The sequence below is a fragment of the Callithrix jacchus genome, chromosome 4 (genome assembly GCF_049354715.1).
Source record: "Callithrix jacchus isolate 240 chromosome 4, calJac240_pri, whole genome shotgun sequence".
In the NCBI taxonomy this organism is placed as follows: domain Eukaryota; kingdom Metazoa; phylum Chordata; class Mammalia; order Primates; family Cebidae; genus Callithrix; species Callithrix jacchus.
The window spans coordinates 14,792,975-14,813,158 of record NC_133505.1 but is presented as its reverse complement, the minus strand read 5'-3'; the positions used below and the strand labels follow the sequence as shown (position 1 = coordinate 14,813,158).

Here is a 20,184-nt window from a genome sequence, read left to right as displayed (position 1 = left end):
CTCTGTAGAGGCCGCGACAAATTAGGGATTTGTCACATATTTTGTTAATAGCCAACTCAGCTCTAACCGATAGTGACCAGGCAGAATGTGAGCCTAGCATGGCCAGATCTTTCTATTTTTCAAAAACAGATGGAAATCTGAATTCTTACATATTTCCCTATTTTTAAATTTTGGCAATTAGTTCAGACACCACCACCACCACCACACACACGTTGGGTACCCAGCAGAACAACTGCACAGACCGCCTTTGCCCCACTGAGCAGCATCTGCTGCAGAGCAGCTTTTAAAAATTAAGCAGTGTGCTGAAGGTCGATGTGGAGATTTCTATCATTGTCTTTCACATAAGTAAAGGGAATCAAAATATTTTACCCCAAAATAGATCTCTTCAACATATTTCCAAATGGCTGCCTCAGAGCTGGCAAGCAAAATGACCTTGCAAAGTTGTCAAAAGAAAATTTGCATCTGTAGACAGTCTCCATTAACACAACCAGGCTCCCGTGCTCTAGCAGAGACTGGGAGTCTGACACCTTTAAGAGGCCGGGCGTGGTGGCTCAAGCCTGTAATCCCAGCACTTTAGGAGGCCCAGGCAGGTGGATCACAAGGTCAAGAGATCGAGACCATCCTGGTCAACATGGTGAAACCCCGTCTCTACTAAAAAATATATACAAAAAATTAGCTGGGCATGGTGGTGCGTGGCTGTAATCCCAGCTACTCGGGAGGCTGAGGCAGGAGAATTGCCTGAACCCAGGAGGCGGAGGTTGCCGTGAGCCGAGATCGCGCCATTGCACTCCAGCCTGGGTAACAAGCGTGTCTCAAAAAAAAAAAGTCTAAAAAGAAACATTGACCTTTGAGGGAGGCTTTATCTATATAACCAAGCCTATTCTTTTCTCCCTCCCTTAAACTGTCCGGCCACTAATCAGTTTTGGGGTGGGCACTGAGTTCTTATTCTTTATTTATTTCCAGATAGTAGATAATCTTCTGTTTTGTGGGGTGGGTCTTCATTCTGAAAGCTCCTGTATAGACACACTAAATTGTATGCCTTTTCTGTTATTAATCAACCTGCCTCATGTCGGTGATTTTTTTTTTAGTGAACCTTCAGAGGGCCAAGCGCCTCTGGCTCCCACATAAACGGTTACTTAGCACTGATTAAGTGGGAGGCACTATTCTAAGTGCCTTGTCTATATTAGCTCATGAATTATCCTCACAACAAACTTGTAAGGTGGGTGCTATTACTGTTTCATCCTGGGCAAAGAGAGGTTGAGTAACTTACCCAGGGTTACACAGCTGAGGTGTGGCAGAGCTGGGATTTGAACCTACGCAGCTCTAAGGTAGAGTCTCTACACATAACCCACTAGGCTGTAACTTATCGGAACGGGATCCAGGCCCCGAGAGAGGGTTCTTGGTTCTTGCACAAGAAAGAATTGAGGGTGAGTTCATGGAGTGAAGTGAAAGTAGGTTTATCAGGAAAGTTAAGGAATAAAGAACGGCTACTCCGCGGGCAGAGCAGAGGCACTGGCTGCTTGACTAAGGACACTTACAGTTATTATTTGATTATATGGTAAAAAGGGGCGGATTATTCATGAGTTTTCTGGGAAAGGGTTGGGCAATTCCCAGAACTGAGGGCTCCTCCCCTTTTTAGATCATATAGGGTAACTTCTGGATGTTGCCACAAAGTCTGTAGCCTGTCATGGTGCCGGTGAGAGTGTCTTTTAGCATGCTAATCATTATTAGTGAATAAGGAGCAGTGAGGACAACCAGAGGTCACCCTTTTTTTTTTTTTTTTTGAGTCTTGCCCTGTCACCAGGCTGGAGTGCTGGGCTCACTACAATCTCTGCCTCCTGGGTGTAAGTGATTCTCCTGCCTCAGCCTCCCAACTAGCTGGGATTACAGGCACATGCCACCCCCTAGTAGCTGGGATTACAGGTGCCCGCCACCATGCCCCGCTAGTTTTTTGTATCTTTAGTAGAGACGGGTTTCACCATATTGGTCAGGCTTGTCTCAAACTCCTGACCTCTGACCTCATGATCCACCCACCTCAGCCTCCTGAAGTGCTGGGGTTACAGGCCTGAGCCACCACACCCAGCCCAGGGGTCACTTTTATTGCCATCTTGGTTTTGGTGAGGTTTGGCCAGCTTCTTCACTGCCTGCTGCTTTATCAGGACCTGTACCTTGTGCTGACCTCCTGTCTCATCCTGTGACTTAGAATGCCTCACCTCCTGGGAATGCAGCCCAGTAGGTCTCAGCCTCATTATACCCAGCCCCTACTCAAGATGGAGTCGCTCTGGTTCCAACACCTCTGACATAATTGTCTCCCTTCCAGGGCTGCTGTCTACTCTTAATCTTGCACTAAACTATAGCGATAGAGAGAGAAAAGGAGACTCCTCTCTCGCTTGTAACTGGACTTGGGCCTCAGGGTCAAGGTTTCTTCCAAGTCAACTTATCTTCCCATCCCACGTGTGGACTTTGTGGCTTTGGGGAACGTCGTGTCTGAGATGACCACATCACCTATGGGAAGGCAAACCCCCAAGCAAACGTCAAGTTGAAGGTTTGCATCATCCCATCTCTTCTGTGTTTATATTTTATTGTAATTATTTTTCGGTAAAGCCTACTGCTCTGGAATTTGTATTAATTCTACATACAGTATTTAGTTTAATTATCCATCTTCCTTTTCTAATTTGTTCTAGCAAGCCCCAAGAAAATGACTTCGGGTATGTGTGGGAAGATTTCTTTCTTAAAGCTACAGTAACCGAATGTAGGGAAAGGCCATCAAACAAATTCAATTCCTTTCAAAGGACAGTAAGAATTCTTGTCTAAGTTTGCTCAGTTGAAATCACGGTTTTGAAAGAGAAGTGGACATTTTTTTCTCCAGCAAACTTAAAAGAAATGACAAATTAGGTACTTGTGTCACTGCTAAAATGCAGCTATGAGTTTTGCTGCTGATTCTGGAAGATATTCTGAAAAGTAATTTCAGCAGCAAAGGAAATGCAGGAGGCAAAACAAATGAGAGTCCCCTTTTTCCAAAACTGCGAACACCTCTGGGAGACCAGTGAAGCTCTCAGTCATCCGCAACTTAATATCCAGTACTTTAGGCAGCGCTGTTTTCCTTCTAATGCCTGCAGAAGCTAGACTCTGCCGGGAAAGGACAGTTTGAGAATTCTGGGGTCACGTGAGGCTTATGGTGATAATGGATGTAGTTTTGTAACAGAAACAGGGTTTGCCTGGAACTGTCCCAGTTTCAAAACTGAAAGTCTTGTATCCCAGGAATGCCCTCCGTTCCAGGCAAACCAGGACACTGAATGACCCTAAGGTCACAGGCAGCGTTTGTGATTGCCTGTCTAGTTCGTGCTCTGACTTCCCTCCCCGCTTCACTGTCTTCAATGCTACTTACAGGTGTGACCCCACAGGCTCTGAATACCCTCCTCAGTGTTTTCCAAACCTCCTTGATTGTAGGAATCACCCGAGGGCTTGCCAAACCTGGATTCCCAGGCTCCACTTTTGGTAATTCTCATCCAGAGGTCTCATTTGAAGTAGGTCCTGAGAGTCGGTAGATTCACCAAAGCCAGGGGAGTCTTATGATTGGAGAAGTTTGGGAAGCGCTGATTAACCTACGTTCAAGGGGTATGAAAGCAGCTCTAGTTCAAGAACCGGGAGACTCAGCACAATCCACACTCACCTGCCCCGTCTGGTTTGGCCCCTGGGACAGACAGAGGTGTTCAAACCAGAACAACTTCATCTGAATAGGGGCTGGGTCAAATGAGGATGAGACCTGCCAGGCTGCATTCCTAAGAGGTTAGACTTATTCACAGCATGAGTTAGAAGGTCAGCACAAGACACAGGACATAAAGACACCGCTGAGAAACAGGATGTGGTCAAGAAGCCAAACAAAACCCACCACAACCAAGATGGCAACAAAAGTGACCACTGGTCATTCTCTCTGCTCATTATAATGCATTAACATGATAAGAGACACACCCACCAGCACTGTAACAGTTTACAAACCCATGACAATGTCTGGAAGTTACCCTATATGGTCTAAAAAGGGGAGGAACCGGCCCAGGGAAGTGGTTCAGGCCCATAATCCCAGCACTTTGGGAGGCCAAGGTGAGAGGGTCACTTGAGATCAGGAGTTCGAGACCAGCCTGGCCAATATGGCAAAACTCTGTCTCTATTAAAAGTACAAAAAATAGCTGGAAGAATCGTCAGTTCCAGCAGAAACCCCTGCCCCTTTCCAGGAAAACTCATGAATAATCCACCCCTTGTATAACATATAATCAAGAAATAATTATAAATATTGCCAGTTAGCTCTCGGGGCCACTCTGGCTATGGAGTAGCCATTCTTTTATTCCTTTACTTTCTTAATCAACTTGCATTCACTTTATGAACTCCCCCTGAATTCTTTCTTGCACGAGATCCAAGAACCCTTTCTGGGATCTAGTGATTGGGACCCCTTCCCACTAAGAGCATTGCTAGCAACCAGGTTTCCAGGGGGGTCCCCACATGCTTAGGAACTGACCCCTGAATCTTTATCCACGGGCTGACCTTTCCTGCCTGTGGACAGAGGTCTCTGGTTCTTCCTCCTTTTCTGAATGTCTGGAAATAGTTTATTCTGAGAGTTGCCATGTTCTGTCCCTATACTCTAATGGAGCCTACCGCTCTCAAGGTCATTGCCCTGTGCATGTAACTGCCACATCTCACCTCTGCCAGCAGCTGGGGGTTGCTTCTCTGTGGGTCTTCACTGTTCCTGGCCTCTCCTAGCTTCTCCTGTAGACTGTGTTTAATGCTTTTCTATCCAAACGTTTTAAGAGATTCACCACAATGAGAAAGATGCAAAAGGCAGGGATACTGCCTAAGGGTGTGAGCCCCTGAGCTGACTACTGAGGTTGAACTCCAGTCATGTTATTTTGGGCCTCAGTTACTTAACCTGTAAAATGGGGATAATCACAGTATTGATTTAATTACATTGTTGGCAGGGTTAAATGAGAAGATATCTATCTGTAAAGCATTTAGCATGTGCCTGATGCCTCTGAAACTGTAAATGTTAGCTATCATTCTCATTCTTATTGTTACTAGTGCTCTTATCGTCATTAATTGTTATTATTATTTTTACTAGGAAGTAGGAGAAGGATATAGAAGATAGGGCAGGAGAAGATCCTTTATCTTTTTAAAAATTTTGCCATAGAGGCTGAGTGCAGTGGCTCATGCCTATAATCCCAGCACTTTGGGAAGTTGAGGCAGGAGGATCACCTAAGCCCAGGAGTTTGAGAACAGCCTAAGCAACATAGAGAGACCCCCATCTCTACAAAGAGTCAAAAAATTAGCCAGGCATGGTGGCATGTACCTGTAGTCCCAGCTACTTGGGAGGCCGAGGTGGGAGGATTGCTTGAGCCCAGGAAGTCAAGCCTGCAGTGAGCCATGACCACATCACTGCATTCCAGCCTGGGCCACAGAGTAAGACCCTGTCTCAAAAAACAAACAAATGGCCAGGTGCAGCGGCTCACACCTGTAATCTTACGTTGGAAATAGATGCTTGCTGCCGCAAAGAAAAATTAGCACTGAGACAAAGGATCTTTCGGCAACACGATTTTTACTTCCTGCATTGCAGGAAGGGTACTCTCATTAGCCATCTTGCCACAAGAATACAATGAACAAAGGAAAACACACACATTTGTTCTTTATGCATTTGGAGTCTTCCTTACTGCTGTGTCTGATCTCTGTTGGCTGGAGCAAGAACTCACAATCTAAACTAAAACCCGATTAGCTAACAACTTAAAACTTTTCTAAACAGGTAAAAGTAGTGGAGAGCTGAGACATGCCCGTGAGCACATCCAGCACAGATATCTTGGTTAAAGTACAAGGACACAGAACGTACTATGTGCCTGTAAGCATGGCATGTTTGACAGCTACATAGGATAGAGTGTCACAAAGTTATTAGCACACTTATGATGTATTCTTTAACAAGAAAGGAAATTTTAAAAAGGAATTTTTCTACTTCCCACATCTTAGCACTTTGGGAGACTGAGGCAGGCAGATCATTAAGATCAGAATTTCAAGACCAGCCTGGCCAACACGGTGAAACCTCATCTCTACTAAAATTACAAAAATTAGCTGGGCGTGTGGTGGCATATTCCCGTGGTTTCAGTTACTTGGGAGGCTGAGGCATGAGAATCGCTTAAACCTGGGAGGCGGAGGCTGCAGTGAGCCAAGATCACACCACTGCATTCTTGCCTAGGTGACAGAGTGAGACTCTGTCTTAAAAAAAGAAAAAAAGAAGCCAACAAAAATTTGCCAGGGGCTTTCTCTGTACCTTGGAATTTGAAAGAGACATCTGCTCTTCTTCATCTGCTCATCCTTCCTCACCATACCAAAAGATTACAGCAGCAGGAGTTTCAAAATGAACATCAGGATATGTGACATGACCATCGAGTGGGAAGAATTTAATTTCCAAACACTTCTAGAAAATTCCAGTGATACTCTCATGCATTTGATTTTTGCTTAGAGTTCGAAGAATGTAAGCTAAGATTACTTAGTATAGCTACATTGGAAGTATGGGCGTTTTGTGGGATGGTCTACAAATCCAGCCTCCCTATATGTTGTGAAATCCTAATAGCCAACTCACATCTGAATTTTAGGAATATAATCCATTGCTATGACAACCATTACTGATATCACGTTTGGCCCGACTCAGTGCATTGGAGTACTCTCCAAAGGGAAACACATTTACATGAATCAATTTATCTTTCATCTCATATCAAAGAAGCCAATCAGATGATTTTGCCCAGCAGATCTATTATTAAAGAAACAAGTTTGCCTTTTAGCTCCTACCTACAGATTTACAGGATTCATCTTATTTATAATACTAATATGAAAAGCAAGGTCTTCTGCAGATGAAAGAAGGCCAATTACTTCAGCAGTACACTTCAGACAGGTACATCCATAGGCCAGCAGTGACTAGTTTTCCAGAGTCCTCTCTGCATGGAAGGTTAGAACAGAGGAAATTCCAATTGCACTCTCAATTCAGTAGCCACGCAGTGCTCCAAAGCATGGTTTTCAGCAATGCACATTTTTGACTCTAGGACTTTTGCATGCAACATCTCGAGCTTTCCAGCAGAGGCCGTGTTACCAGTGGTGGAATTCATACAAATCTGCAGCAAACTCGATCCTTGTCTTCTTAGAGGAAAGAATTTGGCTGAGGGGCAGAAGTAGGTTTAAAGCAAAGGGAAAGACTGTGGCAAGTTTTAGAGCAGGAATGAGTTTATTAAAATGTTTTGCTGGGCGCAGTGAGTCACGCCTATAATCCCAGCACTTTGGGAGGCCGAGGCGGGTAGATCACAAGGTCAAGAGATCGAGACCATCCTGGTCAACATGGTGAAATCCTGTCTCTACTAAAAATACAAAAAAAATTAGCTGGGCATGGTGGTGTGTGCCTGTAATCCCAGCTACTCAGGAGGCTGAGGCAGGAGAATTGCCTGAACCCAGGAGGCAGAGGTTGCCGTGAGCCGAGATTGCGCCATTGCACTCCAGCCTGGGTAACATGAGCTAAACTCCGTCTCAAAAAATAAAAAAAGAAAATAAAATGTTTGAGAGAAGAAGCAAAAGGAAGCAAAGGACATTTGAAAGAGGGCCAAGCTGGCCACTTGAGAGGCCAGCTGCCCCATTCAGCCTTTGACCTGGGGATTTATACACTGGCATGATTTGGGGGTTTTCTTTTCTCCTCCCTTGATCCTCCCCTTGGGGCAGCCCGTTGCTCAACCACCACATGCACAGTGTTGCTCAGCACTTGGGAGGGTGACTGCATGCATAGTTTTTTTTACTGAGGTTGTACGCATGCTCTCTAGGGGCAATTTTCCCTTACTGGTCGACGGTCCCCAGATGAAGATCATATACCCACTACTTTGCCTCCTAGTGTGGATCCTTGAGCCCACTTGTCCTGAAATCTTGCTGAGAAGCTGCTGAGCATCAGCTCCAGGTATTTTCTACCTATGGGGAGCCTAGCTTTGCCTGGTGCTGGCAGCGACCAATTATCATTTCAGAGAGATAGTTTAACAACCGCCTAATCATCACCTGATGGTCTCCTGACACTCCTGGGGTGCCCTTTCCTGCCCTACTCACATCTGCCTACCTAAAAGTAGAAACGTTCTAACACCACATCGTGTAGTTTTCGCGTGGCAGCTAACTTTGCATAGGCATTACAGATTTAGATGGGCAGAGCTCCACCTATGATTTTTGTCTGAGACATTAAGGTTAGTAAAGGAGGTCAGATGTTTCCCCTCCCCTGGGACTCCCATGAACTCAAAATCTCACAGACGTTTCATCAAAATGACAGGCAATGTTATTTTGATTAGAGATGTGCTTCTTTAAGGAGAAGTGAAAGCATCTTAGCTTCAGGAGTGATATGACTGTGTGCCCTTGACCACGTTTCATGGCATGGAAACAAAGAGACCACTCGCTTCAAGGCAGTGAGACATAGCTCTGTTGGGGTCCGTGTTACTGCTGAGAATCCTTTAAAAGCTGAGCATGTTGGCTCACGCCTGTAATCCCAACAATTCAGGAGGGTGAGGTGGGAGGTTTGCTTGACTAGAGGAATTTGAGACCAGCCTGGGCATCTTAGTGAGAACCCCATCTCTCCAAGAGCTAAAAAATTAGCCCGACATGGGGACTCCCACCTGTTGTCCCAGCCACTTAAGACACTGAGTGGGAGATTGCTTGACCCCAGGAAATTGAGGCTCCAGTGAGCTGTGATTGTGCCACTGCACTCTAGCCTGGGTAACAGAGTGAGACTCTGGCTAAAACAAAACAAAACAAAACAAAACAAAAACTTGCTTGTTTGGGTGCCTTTTGTGCCGTTCACTCAGATGCTGTCCACCCTGGCCTCCTTCTCCTTGGCAGTCCTAACCAGTACCATAGCACTTTAGTATGGAAGGCATGTTCGTGCAGTGTCCACCGCTAAACCAGAACCTTCTTGAAAGACTGTGAGCTGTCCTTTTCATCTCTCATTGCTCCTATAATTCCAGTGGCTGGCCAGATGTGGTGTCTCACACCTGTAATCCCAGCACTTTGGGAGGCTGAGGTGGTCGGATCACCTGAGGTCAGGAGTTCGAGACCAGCCTGGCCAACATGGTGAAACCCCGTCTCTACCAAAAATACAAATATTAGCTGGGCATGGTGGTGCGTGCCTGTAATTCCAGCTACTTAGGAGTCTGAGGAAGGAGAATAGCTTGAACCCAGGAGGCAGAGGTTGTAGTCAGCCAAGATCATGCCACTGCACTCCAGTCTGGGCAACAAGAGAAAGACTCTGTCTCTAAAAATAAGAGTAATTATTCTAGTGGTGGATGAAGATGAAGATGAAGATGATGATGATGATGATGACAGGTTAGCAGCAATAGTAGCTAACATTCATGGGCTCCCAAAGCTGATGCTCAGCTGTTTTCACTGAATTTCTCACTTCATCCTCACAAGAATGCTTTGTGGTACAGAGGAAGAGGCTGAGGCTGAGAAAGGCTAAATGGCTTGTTAAGGTTGCTGTGGGGTTGAATAGTATCTCCCCAGTATTCATGTCTACCCAGAACCTGTGAATGTGACCTTATTTGGAAATAGGATCTTTATTAAATTTAAGATAAAGTCATACTAGGTTAGGTTGAGCCTGAGACCAATGACTGATGTCCTTAGAAAAAGAGGAAAATGTGGACACAGAGACACAGAAGATGCACATGGGTTAGGAGGCCATGTGAAGACAGAGGCGGAGATTGAAGTGATGTTGCCACAAGCCAGGGAATGTCAGGGATTGCTGGCAACCACCAGGAGCTAGAAGAAAGACGTGAAACAGATCCTTTCTCTAAACCCCCAGAAAGAACCAACCCCAAGGACACCTTGATTCTGGCCTTCTAACCTCCAGAACTGTTAGAGAATGAATTTCTGTTGTCTTAAGCCACTCAGTTTGTCACAACTTGTTACAGCAGTCCTACCTGACTGATAATAGTAGTTTCTTAGATACTTGATTGACTAAACTGACTTGGGTGGTGTATTAGTCCATTCTCAGGCTGCTAATAAAGACATACCCCAGACTGGGTAACTTATAAAGGAAAGAAGTTCAGGGCTGGGGAGACCTCAGGAAACTTTCAATGAAGGTAGAGGAGAAGCAAACACATCCTCCTTCACATGGTGGCAGCAAGGAGCAGTGCAGATTAAAGTCGGGGGAAAAGCTCCTTATGAAACCATCAGATCTTGTGAGAACACACTATCATGAGAACAGCATGAAATAACAGTCCCCGGCCGGGCGCGGTGGCTCACGCCTGTGATCCCAGCACTTTGGGAGGCCGAGGCGGGTGGATCACGAGGTCAACAGATCGAGACCATCCTGGTCAATATGGTGAAACCCCATCTCTACTAAATACACAAAAAATAAGCTGGGCATGGTGGCGCGTGCCTGTAATCCCAGCTACTCAGGAGGCTGAGGCAGGAGAATTGCCTGAACCCAGGAGGCGGAGGTTGCGGTGAGCCGAGATCGCGCCATTGCACTCCAGCCTGGGTAACAAAAGCGAAACTCCGTCTCAAAAAAAAAGAAATAACAGTCCCCATGATTCAAATATCTCCTCCCTCCCATGACACGTGGAAATTATGTGAACTACAGTTCAAGATGAGATTTGGGGCTGGGCACAGTGGCTCATTCCTGTAATCCCAGCACTTTGAGAGGCCAAGGCAGGCAAATCACTGGAGGTCAGGAGTTCAAGACCAGCCTGGCCAACATGGGGAAACCCCATCTTTTCTAAAAATATAAAAAATTGCTGGCTGTGGTGGCACAGGCCTATAGGTCCAGCTACTTGGGAAGCTGAGGCAGGAAAATTGCTTGAACCTGGTAAGTGGAGGTTGCAGGGAGCAGAGATTGTGCCATTGCACTCCAGCCTGGGTGACAGAGTGAGAGTTTGTCTCTAAAAAAAAAAAAAAAAGACAAGATTTGGGTGGGGACACAACCAAATCATATCAGGTAGTGACTTAAACCAACCTATGACTCAGTTCCCTCATCTGAGAGATCTAGATGGCACTGATTGCTATGAGAACCCAGTGTAATAATGTAACTGCTCAATGGGTTCTCCTTACCTACTGCCTTAGACAGAGCTGATTTATTAAGAGAGGGAATTGCAATAGAGAAAGATTTTAATTCATGCAGAGCTAGCTATGTGGAATTTTGTTATTTCGCAAATCGGTCTTCCTGCGAATTTGGGAACTGGAATTTTTAAGTATAATTTGGTGGGTAGGAGGCCAGTGATTGGGAGTGCTGATTATTTGGGTTGGAAATTAAATCAAAGGGAATTGAAGTGTCCTTTTGCACTGAGTCAGTTCCTGGCTGGGGGCCACAAGACCAGATGAGCCAGCTTATTGATCTGTTGGTGCCAGCTGACCCGTGGAGTACAGGATCTGCAAAATATTTCAAGCACTGATCTTGGGTTTTACAATAGTGACATTATACTCAGGAGCATTTTGGGAGGTTCAGAATTTTGCAGCCTCCAGCAGCATGACTCCTAACCCATAATTTCTAATCTTGTGGCTAATTTGCTTGTAAACGCAGTCTAGTCCCCAGGCAGGAAGGGGACTTATTTTGGGAAAGGGCTGTTACTGCTTTTGTTTTACAGTTAAACTATAAACTAAGTTCCTTCAAACTTAGTTTGGCCTGTGCCCAGGGATGAACAAGGACTGCTTGGGAGGCTAGAAGCAAGATGGAGTTGGTTAGGGCAGATCTCTTTCACTGTAATGATTTCGTCAGTTATAGTTTTTGCAAAGGTGTTTTCAGTAACACTTTCACCACAACATAATCTTTGGCCCTCGGTGCTTTGTTGTTTTAAAGGACTTCATAAAGTACAGCAATGCTTGCGTTTGAATATGCACAGAACCCTTCTGGAAGCATCATCCACAGGGAACTGGTAGAGGAGGCTGTCTGTGTAACTGCCCAGTGGATTCTTCCTGCCCACTGCACAGACAAAACCAACTCACTGAGACCAGGGGATTGGAATAAAGAGTTTAGTAGGCACGAGGCTGGCCATGCCATGTGGGAGACAGAGTTATTACTCAAGTTGATCTCTCAGAAGATTCAGAGGCTAGGATTCTTCAAGGAAGTTTGTCAGGCCAGGGAGTCTGCTTCTGGGTGAAATCATGACGGGTGGGCAGGGGCCTGTAGGTTTGGGTGGAGTTATTGCCAAACTGCAAAAACCTGAAAAGACATCTCAAAAGGCCAGTCTTAGGTTCCACAATAGAGATGTTATCTGCAGGAGTAATCCCGGAAGTTGCAAATCTTGTGATCACCAGAATAATGGCTGGTAATCATTTATGTCTGTACCTTAGCAGAATTCAGGCTCTTCACATCCTCCCAGTGGCATTTCATTCTCTTTACAAAGGCGATTAATTTTGGAGAAGGGCTATTACCATTTAAACTATAAACCAAATGTCTCCCAAAGTTAGCTCGGCACAAGCCCAGGAATAATGAAGCGCAATTTGGAGGTTAAAGCAAGATGGGGGTTGGTTAGATCAGATCTCTTTCACTGTCATAATTTTCTCACTGTTGTAATTTTTGCAAAGGCAGTTTCATCTGGGGATGGGAACTGGGGATGGGAGTCAGGTGTGGGCAAGGGTGTAGTCTTCACTGTTTACCTTTTGTATTATTGAGTTGGGTAACGTATTCATGCAGCACCTATTTTAAAAAGTAAAAATTTAAGTTATAAAGAGCTATGTGGCTCACTTTCCTCTTCCTCTTTCTGTTTCTCTGTGTTGCTGTGTCTTTGGTAAAGCAGAGGGTAGAGGACATCATGGGTGAATGAGCCGTGGGGTGGGGCCCAGGACAAGGATGAGCATTCCAGATCAAGAGTGGAGTGCCTGTCTCCCACACAGAACTCCCACTCCCTGCTCAGAGGCCACCTGCTGATACCTTCACTGTGCATGTCAGGCACAGTAAGTTCCCCCCCATGCCCCGATATAGTCAGACTAGTCAGACGGCCAATCATTTGTCAAGTAGTTCATACAGTATTATGTCAAGTGCCTGGGCCAGTTTCTGCCCACAGCAAGTGCTCAGCTGAAATGCACTGAGGTACACGGCTGGAGCCCTACCCAGATTCTTATTGGATGCAGGCTTCCTCCCTCCCCTTGTTAGGCTGAGCTCCAGGCAACTTTTCCAAGGGGGATACAGCTGTGGGGAGAGGCAGGCATGCCTACAGGTCCCAGAAATGATTCTGTCTTCTCTTCCATCCCTCTTAGGCCAATCTTTCAGAATCTATGAGATATCAAGCAATGTAATCAAATCAGGAATCAGTTATGTGCATTGTGGGCCTGAAATAACAAAGGCAGCTTAGTGAGGAACGGAAAGGAGGAATGGAATCTGATTCCAACAAGTTAAGGTGGAACTGAGCTTGCCTTGGCCTCGCCCACCTTCCCACCTTGCCTTTCACCAGAAAAATCATGCAATTTCCCCTTCTCTCTGATGTGTACTAATGTATGGTATTTGCATTGGATAAAATTGCCATGCAGGAATTTGGGATGCTGGTCTCTGAGGAGGCAGATGTCCTGTGAGGAGGTTAGCATGAACCTGTGCGGGGGGACGGCGCCCACTGCCAGGGATCTGCAGCTGAGACTGCTCTGGCGGTGTTTCCCTCATGCTGGCATCTGGATGGACTGGAACTGTCACCACCCAGTGGGTTCACCTTGCCCACTGCCTAGGCAGAGCCAATTTATCAAGATTGGAAATTGCAATAGAGAAAGAGTAATTCACACAGAGTCATCTGTGGGGAAGTCCAGGTTTTTTTATTATAACTCAAATCCGTCTTCCCCAGCATTCCGGGATCAGATTTTAAAGACATCTTGGTGGCTGGGTGAGGTGGCTCATGCCTGTAATCCTAGCTCTTTGGAAGGCCGAGGTAGGTACATTACCTGACGTCAGGACTTCAACACTAGTCTGGCCAACATGAAGAAGCCCTGTCTCTACTAAAGATACAAAAGTTAGCCAGGCATGGTGGCACGCGCCTGCAGTCCCAGCTACTTGGGAGGCTGAGACTGGAGAATTGCTGGATCCCTGGAAGGCAGAGGTTGCAGTGAGCAAGGTGGCACCACTGCACACCAGCCTGGGCTACAGAGCTAGGCTCTGTCTCAAAATAAATACATAAATAAAATAAAAACAACTTGGTGGGTGGGAGGGAACCAGTGAGATGGAAGTGCTAATTGGTCAGGTGAAATCATAGGGAACTGAAGTGGTCCTCTTAGCCTGAGTCAGTTCCTGGGAGGGGCCACATGATCACATGAGCTAGTTTATTGATCTGGGTGGGGCCAGCTGATCCATCGAGGGCAGGGTCTGCAAAATAGCTCAAGCACTGATCTTAGAAGCCGTTTGGAAAGGGTCAGGATCTTGTAGCCTCCAGCTGCATGACTCCTATGCTGTAATTTCTAATCTTGTGGCTAATGTTAGTCTTACAAAGGCAGTGTAAGGAGGCAACAGGAGGCTTGTTTGGGGAAAGGGCTGTTATCATCTTTGTTTTAAACTATAAACTAAGTTCCTCCCAAAATTAGTTGTGCCTGTGTCCAGGAATGAAAACGGACAGCTTAGAAGTTTAGAAGCGAGATGGAATTGGTTAGGTCAGATCTCTCTCACTGTTTAAGTCACAATTTTGCAATGGCAGTTTCAGAAGCACTAACCTTATTTTGACTCACAAATTTCTATCTGCTTTTCTGCTTTGCCCTCTCCCTTAGCTATCATTTTTTCCCAAGATACTCATTTTGACTCAGAAGAAAATTGCAATAGGGAAGAAATCAAATCTTCACCTTACTGAGAGGCAAACAGGAGTCGGAGAGGTTTGAAAGTGTTCTCAATTAGAGGACAGAAAAAAGTGTGACAGGCAGGCCATTGGGAAATGCTTTTCATTTGTTCAGTCACATCTGAAAGAACCAATCTGTAAGAAATACTAAACGGGTATTGGTATGGATTTAGACAAAGGCTACCGATATAAACATGAACACGCATGTGTCTGCAGTTCTGAGCTGGAAGACACAGCTGTTGATTAAGGGCTCAGTCCCCTAGGGCAGAGATGCCCAGTCCGGTTAGACTGGATTGAGAGTCCCTTATGGATTGAATCCACTGTGCTTGGGCCACCTGTCTGCTTGTGATAAGAGAGAAGCCCAGGAAGGCAGACGAATCGTCAAATCATTGGTTTGCCTGGTTAGACAAGCATCAGGAGTGGTTTTCCAAATGGAGCTGTATGGTTTTACTTCCCCCATGTAATGATGGAAAATCATGTTATTTGCTTCGTACTAATATATGTAGGTCTGCATATGTGTAAAACCTCATTGAATCTTCTCTGCCAGCTAACCAGGTGTTAATTACCATTGACATCATCCCCACTTCACAAATTAGCCCACCACAGTCTACAGAGATTTAGCATCAGGTTATAATGATTGGTTTTTTTGAACCGAGATAGTCTGGAGTCAGGAGGCTATGCAGATTAATCCAGTGGGCTATTTATCACTGAAATAGAACTCACTCGTACATTCCAGAAGTATTTGCTGAGATTCTGAGTGCTGGGTGTCATTCATGGTACAGGGTGTTGGGGAGGGAAGATGAGAGACCCAAGTGTGAATAATGCTCAGCTCTGGCCTCTGGGAGCCCACCTGCTGCTGGGGAAGACAGACAATGAAAAAATAATGGGTAGGGCAGGGAGAGCGGGGTGGGATCGCTGGATTCTCATCATTCACCTTTGGGGTAATGGTATCAAGGAAAGGCTTCCTGAAGGAGGTGGATCTCAAAGGATGAAGGGGGTACTGGTGGGCAAAGCACTGGGGATGAATATGCATGTGGTGGAAGGTATGTGCACATGCATGTGTGTACGTGTGTGGTGTGTGTGTATAGTATGTTAGGTATGTGGGTGTTTATGTGTATGTCTCTGCATGTGGGTGTTTGTGTATATGTATATGTGAGGTGTGAGAGAGGGTGTGTGTGTGTAGCTGTGGAAAAAGTCTACAAACAAATCTTTATGCCAGTAGAAAGAAGACTTAAAATGTATGAAATGTACCAAACACATAGACATGATAAATATTTGGGTGATGGAAACCCTAAATGCCCTGACTTGATCATTATCATCTATCCATGTAACAAATTTTCACATGTACCCTGTAAATACATTCAGATATAATGCATCTATCAACCAGTCAATAATAGAAGGGTTGTGGAGAAGCAGGAGTCCAGGAGCTTGATTGTGGAGAAGCAGGTTGTATTGGGATGTTAACTTTTGTGTGAAATTCGTATTAGGAAGATACAGACAGCGATTTTTCCATCTCTGATAATGACAGCTCTGAGCACCTGGAGGGAGGAAGGCCATAAAGTGATCTCTGAAAATGAGTAGAGGGCTGAGAAGACAAGCAGAATGAGATGGTTAAAGAGGACTATTTAGCCTTCATTGGGGCCCAAGGTTCTAAAGGGCTAGTTAGGGAGAATGTGCTGAGGCTCTCCTTGCAAACAGACCTGATTCAGGGGAAGCTCCCAGAGCCCCAGGGTTGGAGGCAGCAGGCAAGGTGGCCCTGGTGGCAGCAGTCTTGAGTTCCAATCCTGCTCTCTCCGCCTGTGTGACAATGTGATCTGGGGTAAGTCATTTACCATTTCTGAGCCTCACTTTGCTCACCTGTGAAGTGAAGGCAAAGGCCTGGCCTGCAGGAATGTTAGGAAGATAACAGGAACTAAAAATATGTGTACCTAGTAGTGCCTTGTGGGCACTCCACAGGGGAGCTCTCTTTAGGTTCTTAAGTCAGAGCCATAGGAGGGTGGTTTTTCCAGGCACAATCAAATACAGGGTCAAAGCATGAAATTCCGACACACTGAGCTTTAAAGATCAAACTTGCTGTGATTAGCAATTCATAAGCCAGGCGGTGTCCAGTCTCTAACATAGACTGTCAGGAATGGCAGAACAGTGGATGTTTGTAAGGCACCTGAGCAGGAACAAGGAAAATAGCACAGTGCAAAAGCAGACTGGGCAACATCAGGTGCCTTTGGGTTATTTTCCTTGTATGGGTAAAAGCAGGTGGGACTGCCTTAATACTGGCTTAGGTGACTGGGCTTCTTTTGACTAGTTGCTGTGAATCTCCTGGGGCTTTTTTTTTTTTTTTTTAACTGGCTTGTTTGGGGTTTTTCTGTTTTTTAAAATTTCAGCTTGATTATATGGCCCCTTTGAATGACTGAATTTTGCATTTTGGTTTGGTCTGTTGGGGCTTAGTGCAGGCAAACAGTGGCCCCTCATAGATTTCATTTAAGGATAGAATAATACAGAGGAAATCTGCCCCCCAGGCAAATGGAGACAGTATATGAATTGTTATTTAAAGGAGCACCTAAATATCTTAGTATGAATGCTTTCTGTTTAGAATACAATTTCAGAGAGAACCAAATCACACACTAGAGGCACCATAGGTGGTCTCCAGTGCTCTGTGGGTGTTAAGACATTCTTAAAAGAAATGAATTTTAATTAACTTTAACTTAAATATATCGAGAAATTTCAAAGGCTGGTAGGAACTTAAATATACCTAGAAATTTCAAAGGATGGTAGTAGTTCAGAGGCACATTGTAAATTTTAATACATTTAATTTTATTTATTTATTTTCTTTTTAAGATCAAGTCTCACTCTGCCGCCTGAGCTGGAGTATAGTGGTGCGATCTGGCTCATTGCAACCTCTGTCTCCCAAGTTCAAGTGATTCTCCCACATCAGCCTCCTGAGTAGCTGGGATTACAGGCACCCACCAACATGCCTATCTAATTTTTTCTATTTTTGTAGAGATGGGGTTTCACCATTTTGTCCAGGCTGGTCTTGAACTCCTGACCGCAGGTGATCCTCCTGCTTTGGCCTCCCAAAGTGCTGGGATTACAGGTGTGAGCCACTGTGCCCACTGTATATAAATTTTAATACATTTTATAGTAAAGATCGCACACTTGGACATAGAGTATGGAAAGACAGACATTGTGAACTTGGAAGGGAGGGAGAGTTGGAGCCCAGTGAGAGATGAAAAATTACTTAATGTACATTACTCAAATGATGGCTCCACTAAAAGCCCAGACTACACCACGAGGCCATATATCCATGTAACAATACAATAAAATAAAAAGTAAAGATCCACCATGTTCCCCTCCCCTATGTTTAAAAAATGTTAAATAGTTTAGGCATCATTATTCTTCAGTCTTAGGGTAATGCGATTTGAGATGTTTGATGCACAACATGAATGAGAATACCCCTCATTCACCTAAAATCTATTTAATACAGATTTCATGAGAAGAATGACATTTCTTCTAACCATTTCTTGATTTGTTACTTTGAAGTAAGACAGTAAACCCTACTTTCTGGGATGGGGTTGAAATTGGACAATACTGTGGGAAATTTGGTGTGTTTTAAAAGGCTGTTTGAAAATGATCTTCTCTCCCAGAGGAAGAATGGCTTGGAGCATCTTGTATGAATTGTAGCTTGTGCACTGTAATTGCAAGGGTCGTGCTAACTGGAAGAGTGACAGTGCTTTATGATAGGATGTGCATGACAATTCATTTCATAGAGAATCAGACTGAGGTATGCGAAACAGTTTGGTATTTCAGCATTCTTGGTTAAACATATTCCCTGGACAAAATGATTAATTAGGCCAAGAAGATCAAGAAACGGTATCAGTTATCTATTGCTACGTAACAATACGTCCCAATATTTAGCAGCTTAAGGTAACAGACGTTTATTATTTTGTGCAACTTTTGAAAGTCAGGTGTCTTTTTGGCTGGGTGGTTCTGGTCCAGTGTCTGTCATGAGATGTAGCTGAGATGTTGATGTCACCCGGAGCTACAGGCATCTGGGGGTGTGCCTGGGGCTGGAAGACCCACTTCCAAACTCATTCAGGTGTCTGTTGGCTGGATACCTCTCCCACCTTACCACATGGCCCTATCCATAGGACTGCTCGTAACATGACAAGTGGCTAATCCAAGAGCAAATGATTTGAGAGACAGTCACCAAGACAGAAGTCACAATGCCTTTATAAGCTAATCTTGGAAATGATACACCATCACCTCTGCTGTACTCTGCTGTCACACAGACCAACCCAACTACTGTGGTCAGGGACTGCCCAAGGGTATGAATACCAGAAGGTGGGGGGGGGGGGGCTTTGCTTCTGGGAAGCAAAAAGTATGGTGAATCACTCCGAAGTGTGGCTGAGTCACTTATGACTTGTGTAGCTTTAGTCAAGTTACTCAAACTCTTTGTGCCTCTGCTTTCTCATTATAAAATAGAAACCCTTGTCCTCATCTCTGAGTTAATACATGCAGAGCACCTAGAGCAATGCCTGATACATTGTAAGTATTCATACCATAGAAATGTCAGCTCTTACTATTAGCTCTCACCCTGCTGGCCTTATATTAGTCTTCCCCGCCTTGCTTGTTCCTGCCCTTCTTTCCTTTTCTCTTGCAAAAATACCTTATTTTCCTTTACAATGCTTCATCTGCACTGGCTGATGACAGAGTTTTAGGATTATTCTTTCTGAATATATTTTCATACTAACTGGGAGTAATATCTTGAACTTAAGGGTGAAGCTGCCAGCTGTATAGAGAAGGTCTTTGGGGGACATGGTTGGGTTTTTCTTAGTTCCCTGGAATTTGCTCTTTGAAAGCAATACACATATTTGCATATGTTCCATGATGAACATAGTCCTAGGATCTGATAGTTTGTAGTTAAAAGATATTTTAGAAGTGTCTTGGAAATACTAAGACTGAAGTATCTTAAGTCATTGTATACTAAACTACAATTGTGTGTGTGTGTGTGTGTGTGTGTGTGTGTATATATACTTAGTATATCTTATATATATCCCCCTTTAAAAGAAATAGATGCATATCAGGCCAGGTGCAGTGGCTCACACCTGTAATTCTAGCACTTTGGGAGGCCAATGCCAGTGGATTGCTTGAGGTCAGGAGTTTGTGACCAGCCTGGCCAACATAGTGAAACCCCGCCTTTACAAAAATACAAAAATTAGCAGGGCATGGTGGTGCATGCTTGTAATCCCAGCTACTTGGGAGACTGAAGCGGGAGGATTGCTTGGACCTGAGAGGTGGAGGTTGCAGTGAGCCAAGATGGTACCACTGTGCTCCAGCCTGGACAACAGAGTGAGACTCTGTCTCAAAAAAAAAAAAAAAAAAAAGAAGAAAAGAAAAGAAA

General features: G+C 44.8%; 1 long non-coding RNA gene across 2 annotated transcripts in view; it reads left to right on the top strand.

The window, feature by feature from the left end:
* LOC128931698 (uncharacterized) overlaps window positions 1-20,184 on the top strand; it is a 58,702-nt gene extending 38,518 nt beyond the window's left edge. For both annotated transcript variants that reach the window (XR_013533714.1, XR_008480444.2), the window contains one exon: window positions 1-20,184. This exon is cut by the window's left edge. This is a non-coding gene — a long non-coding RNA (uncharacterized LOC128931698).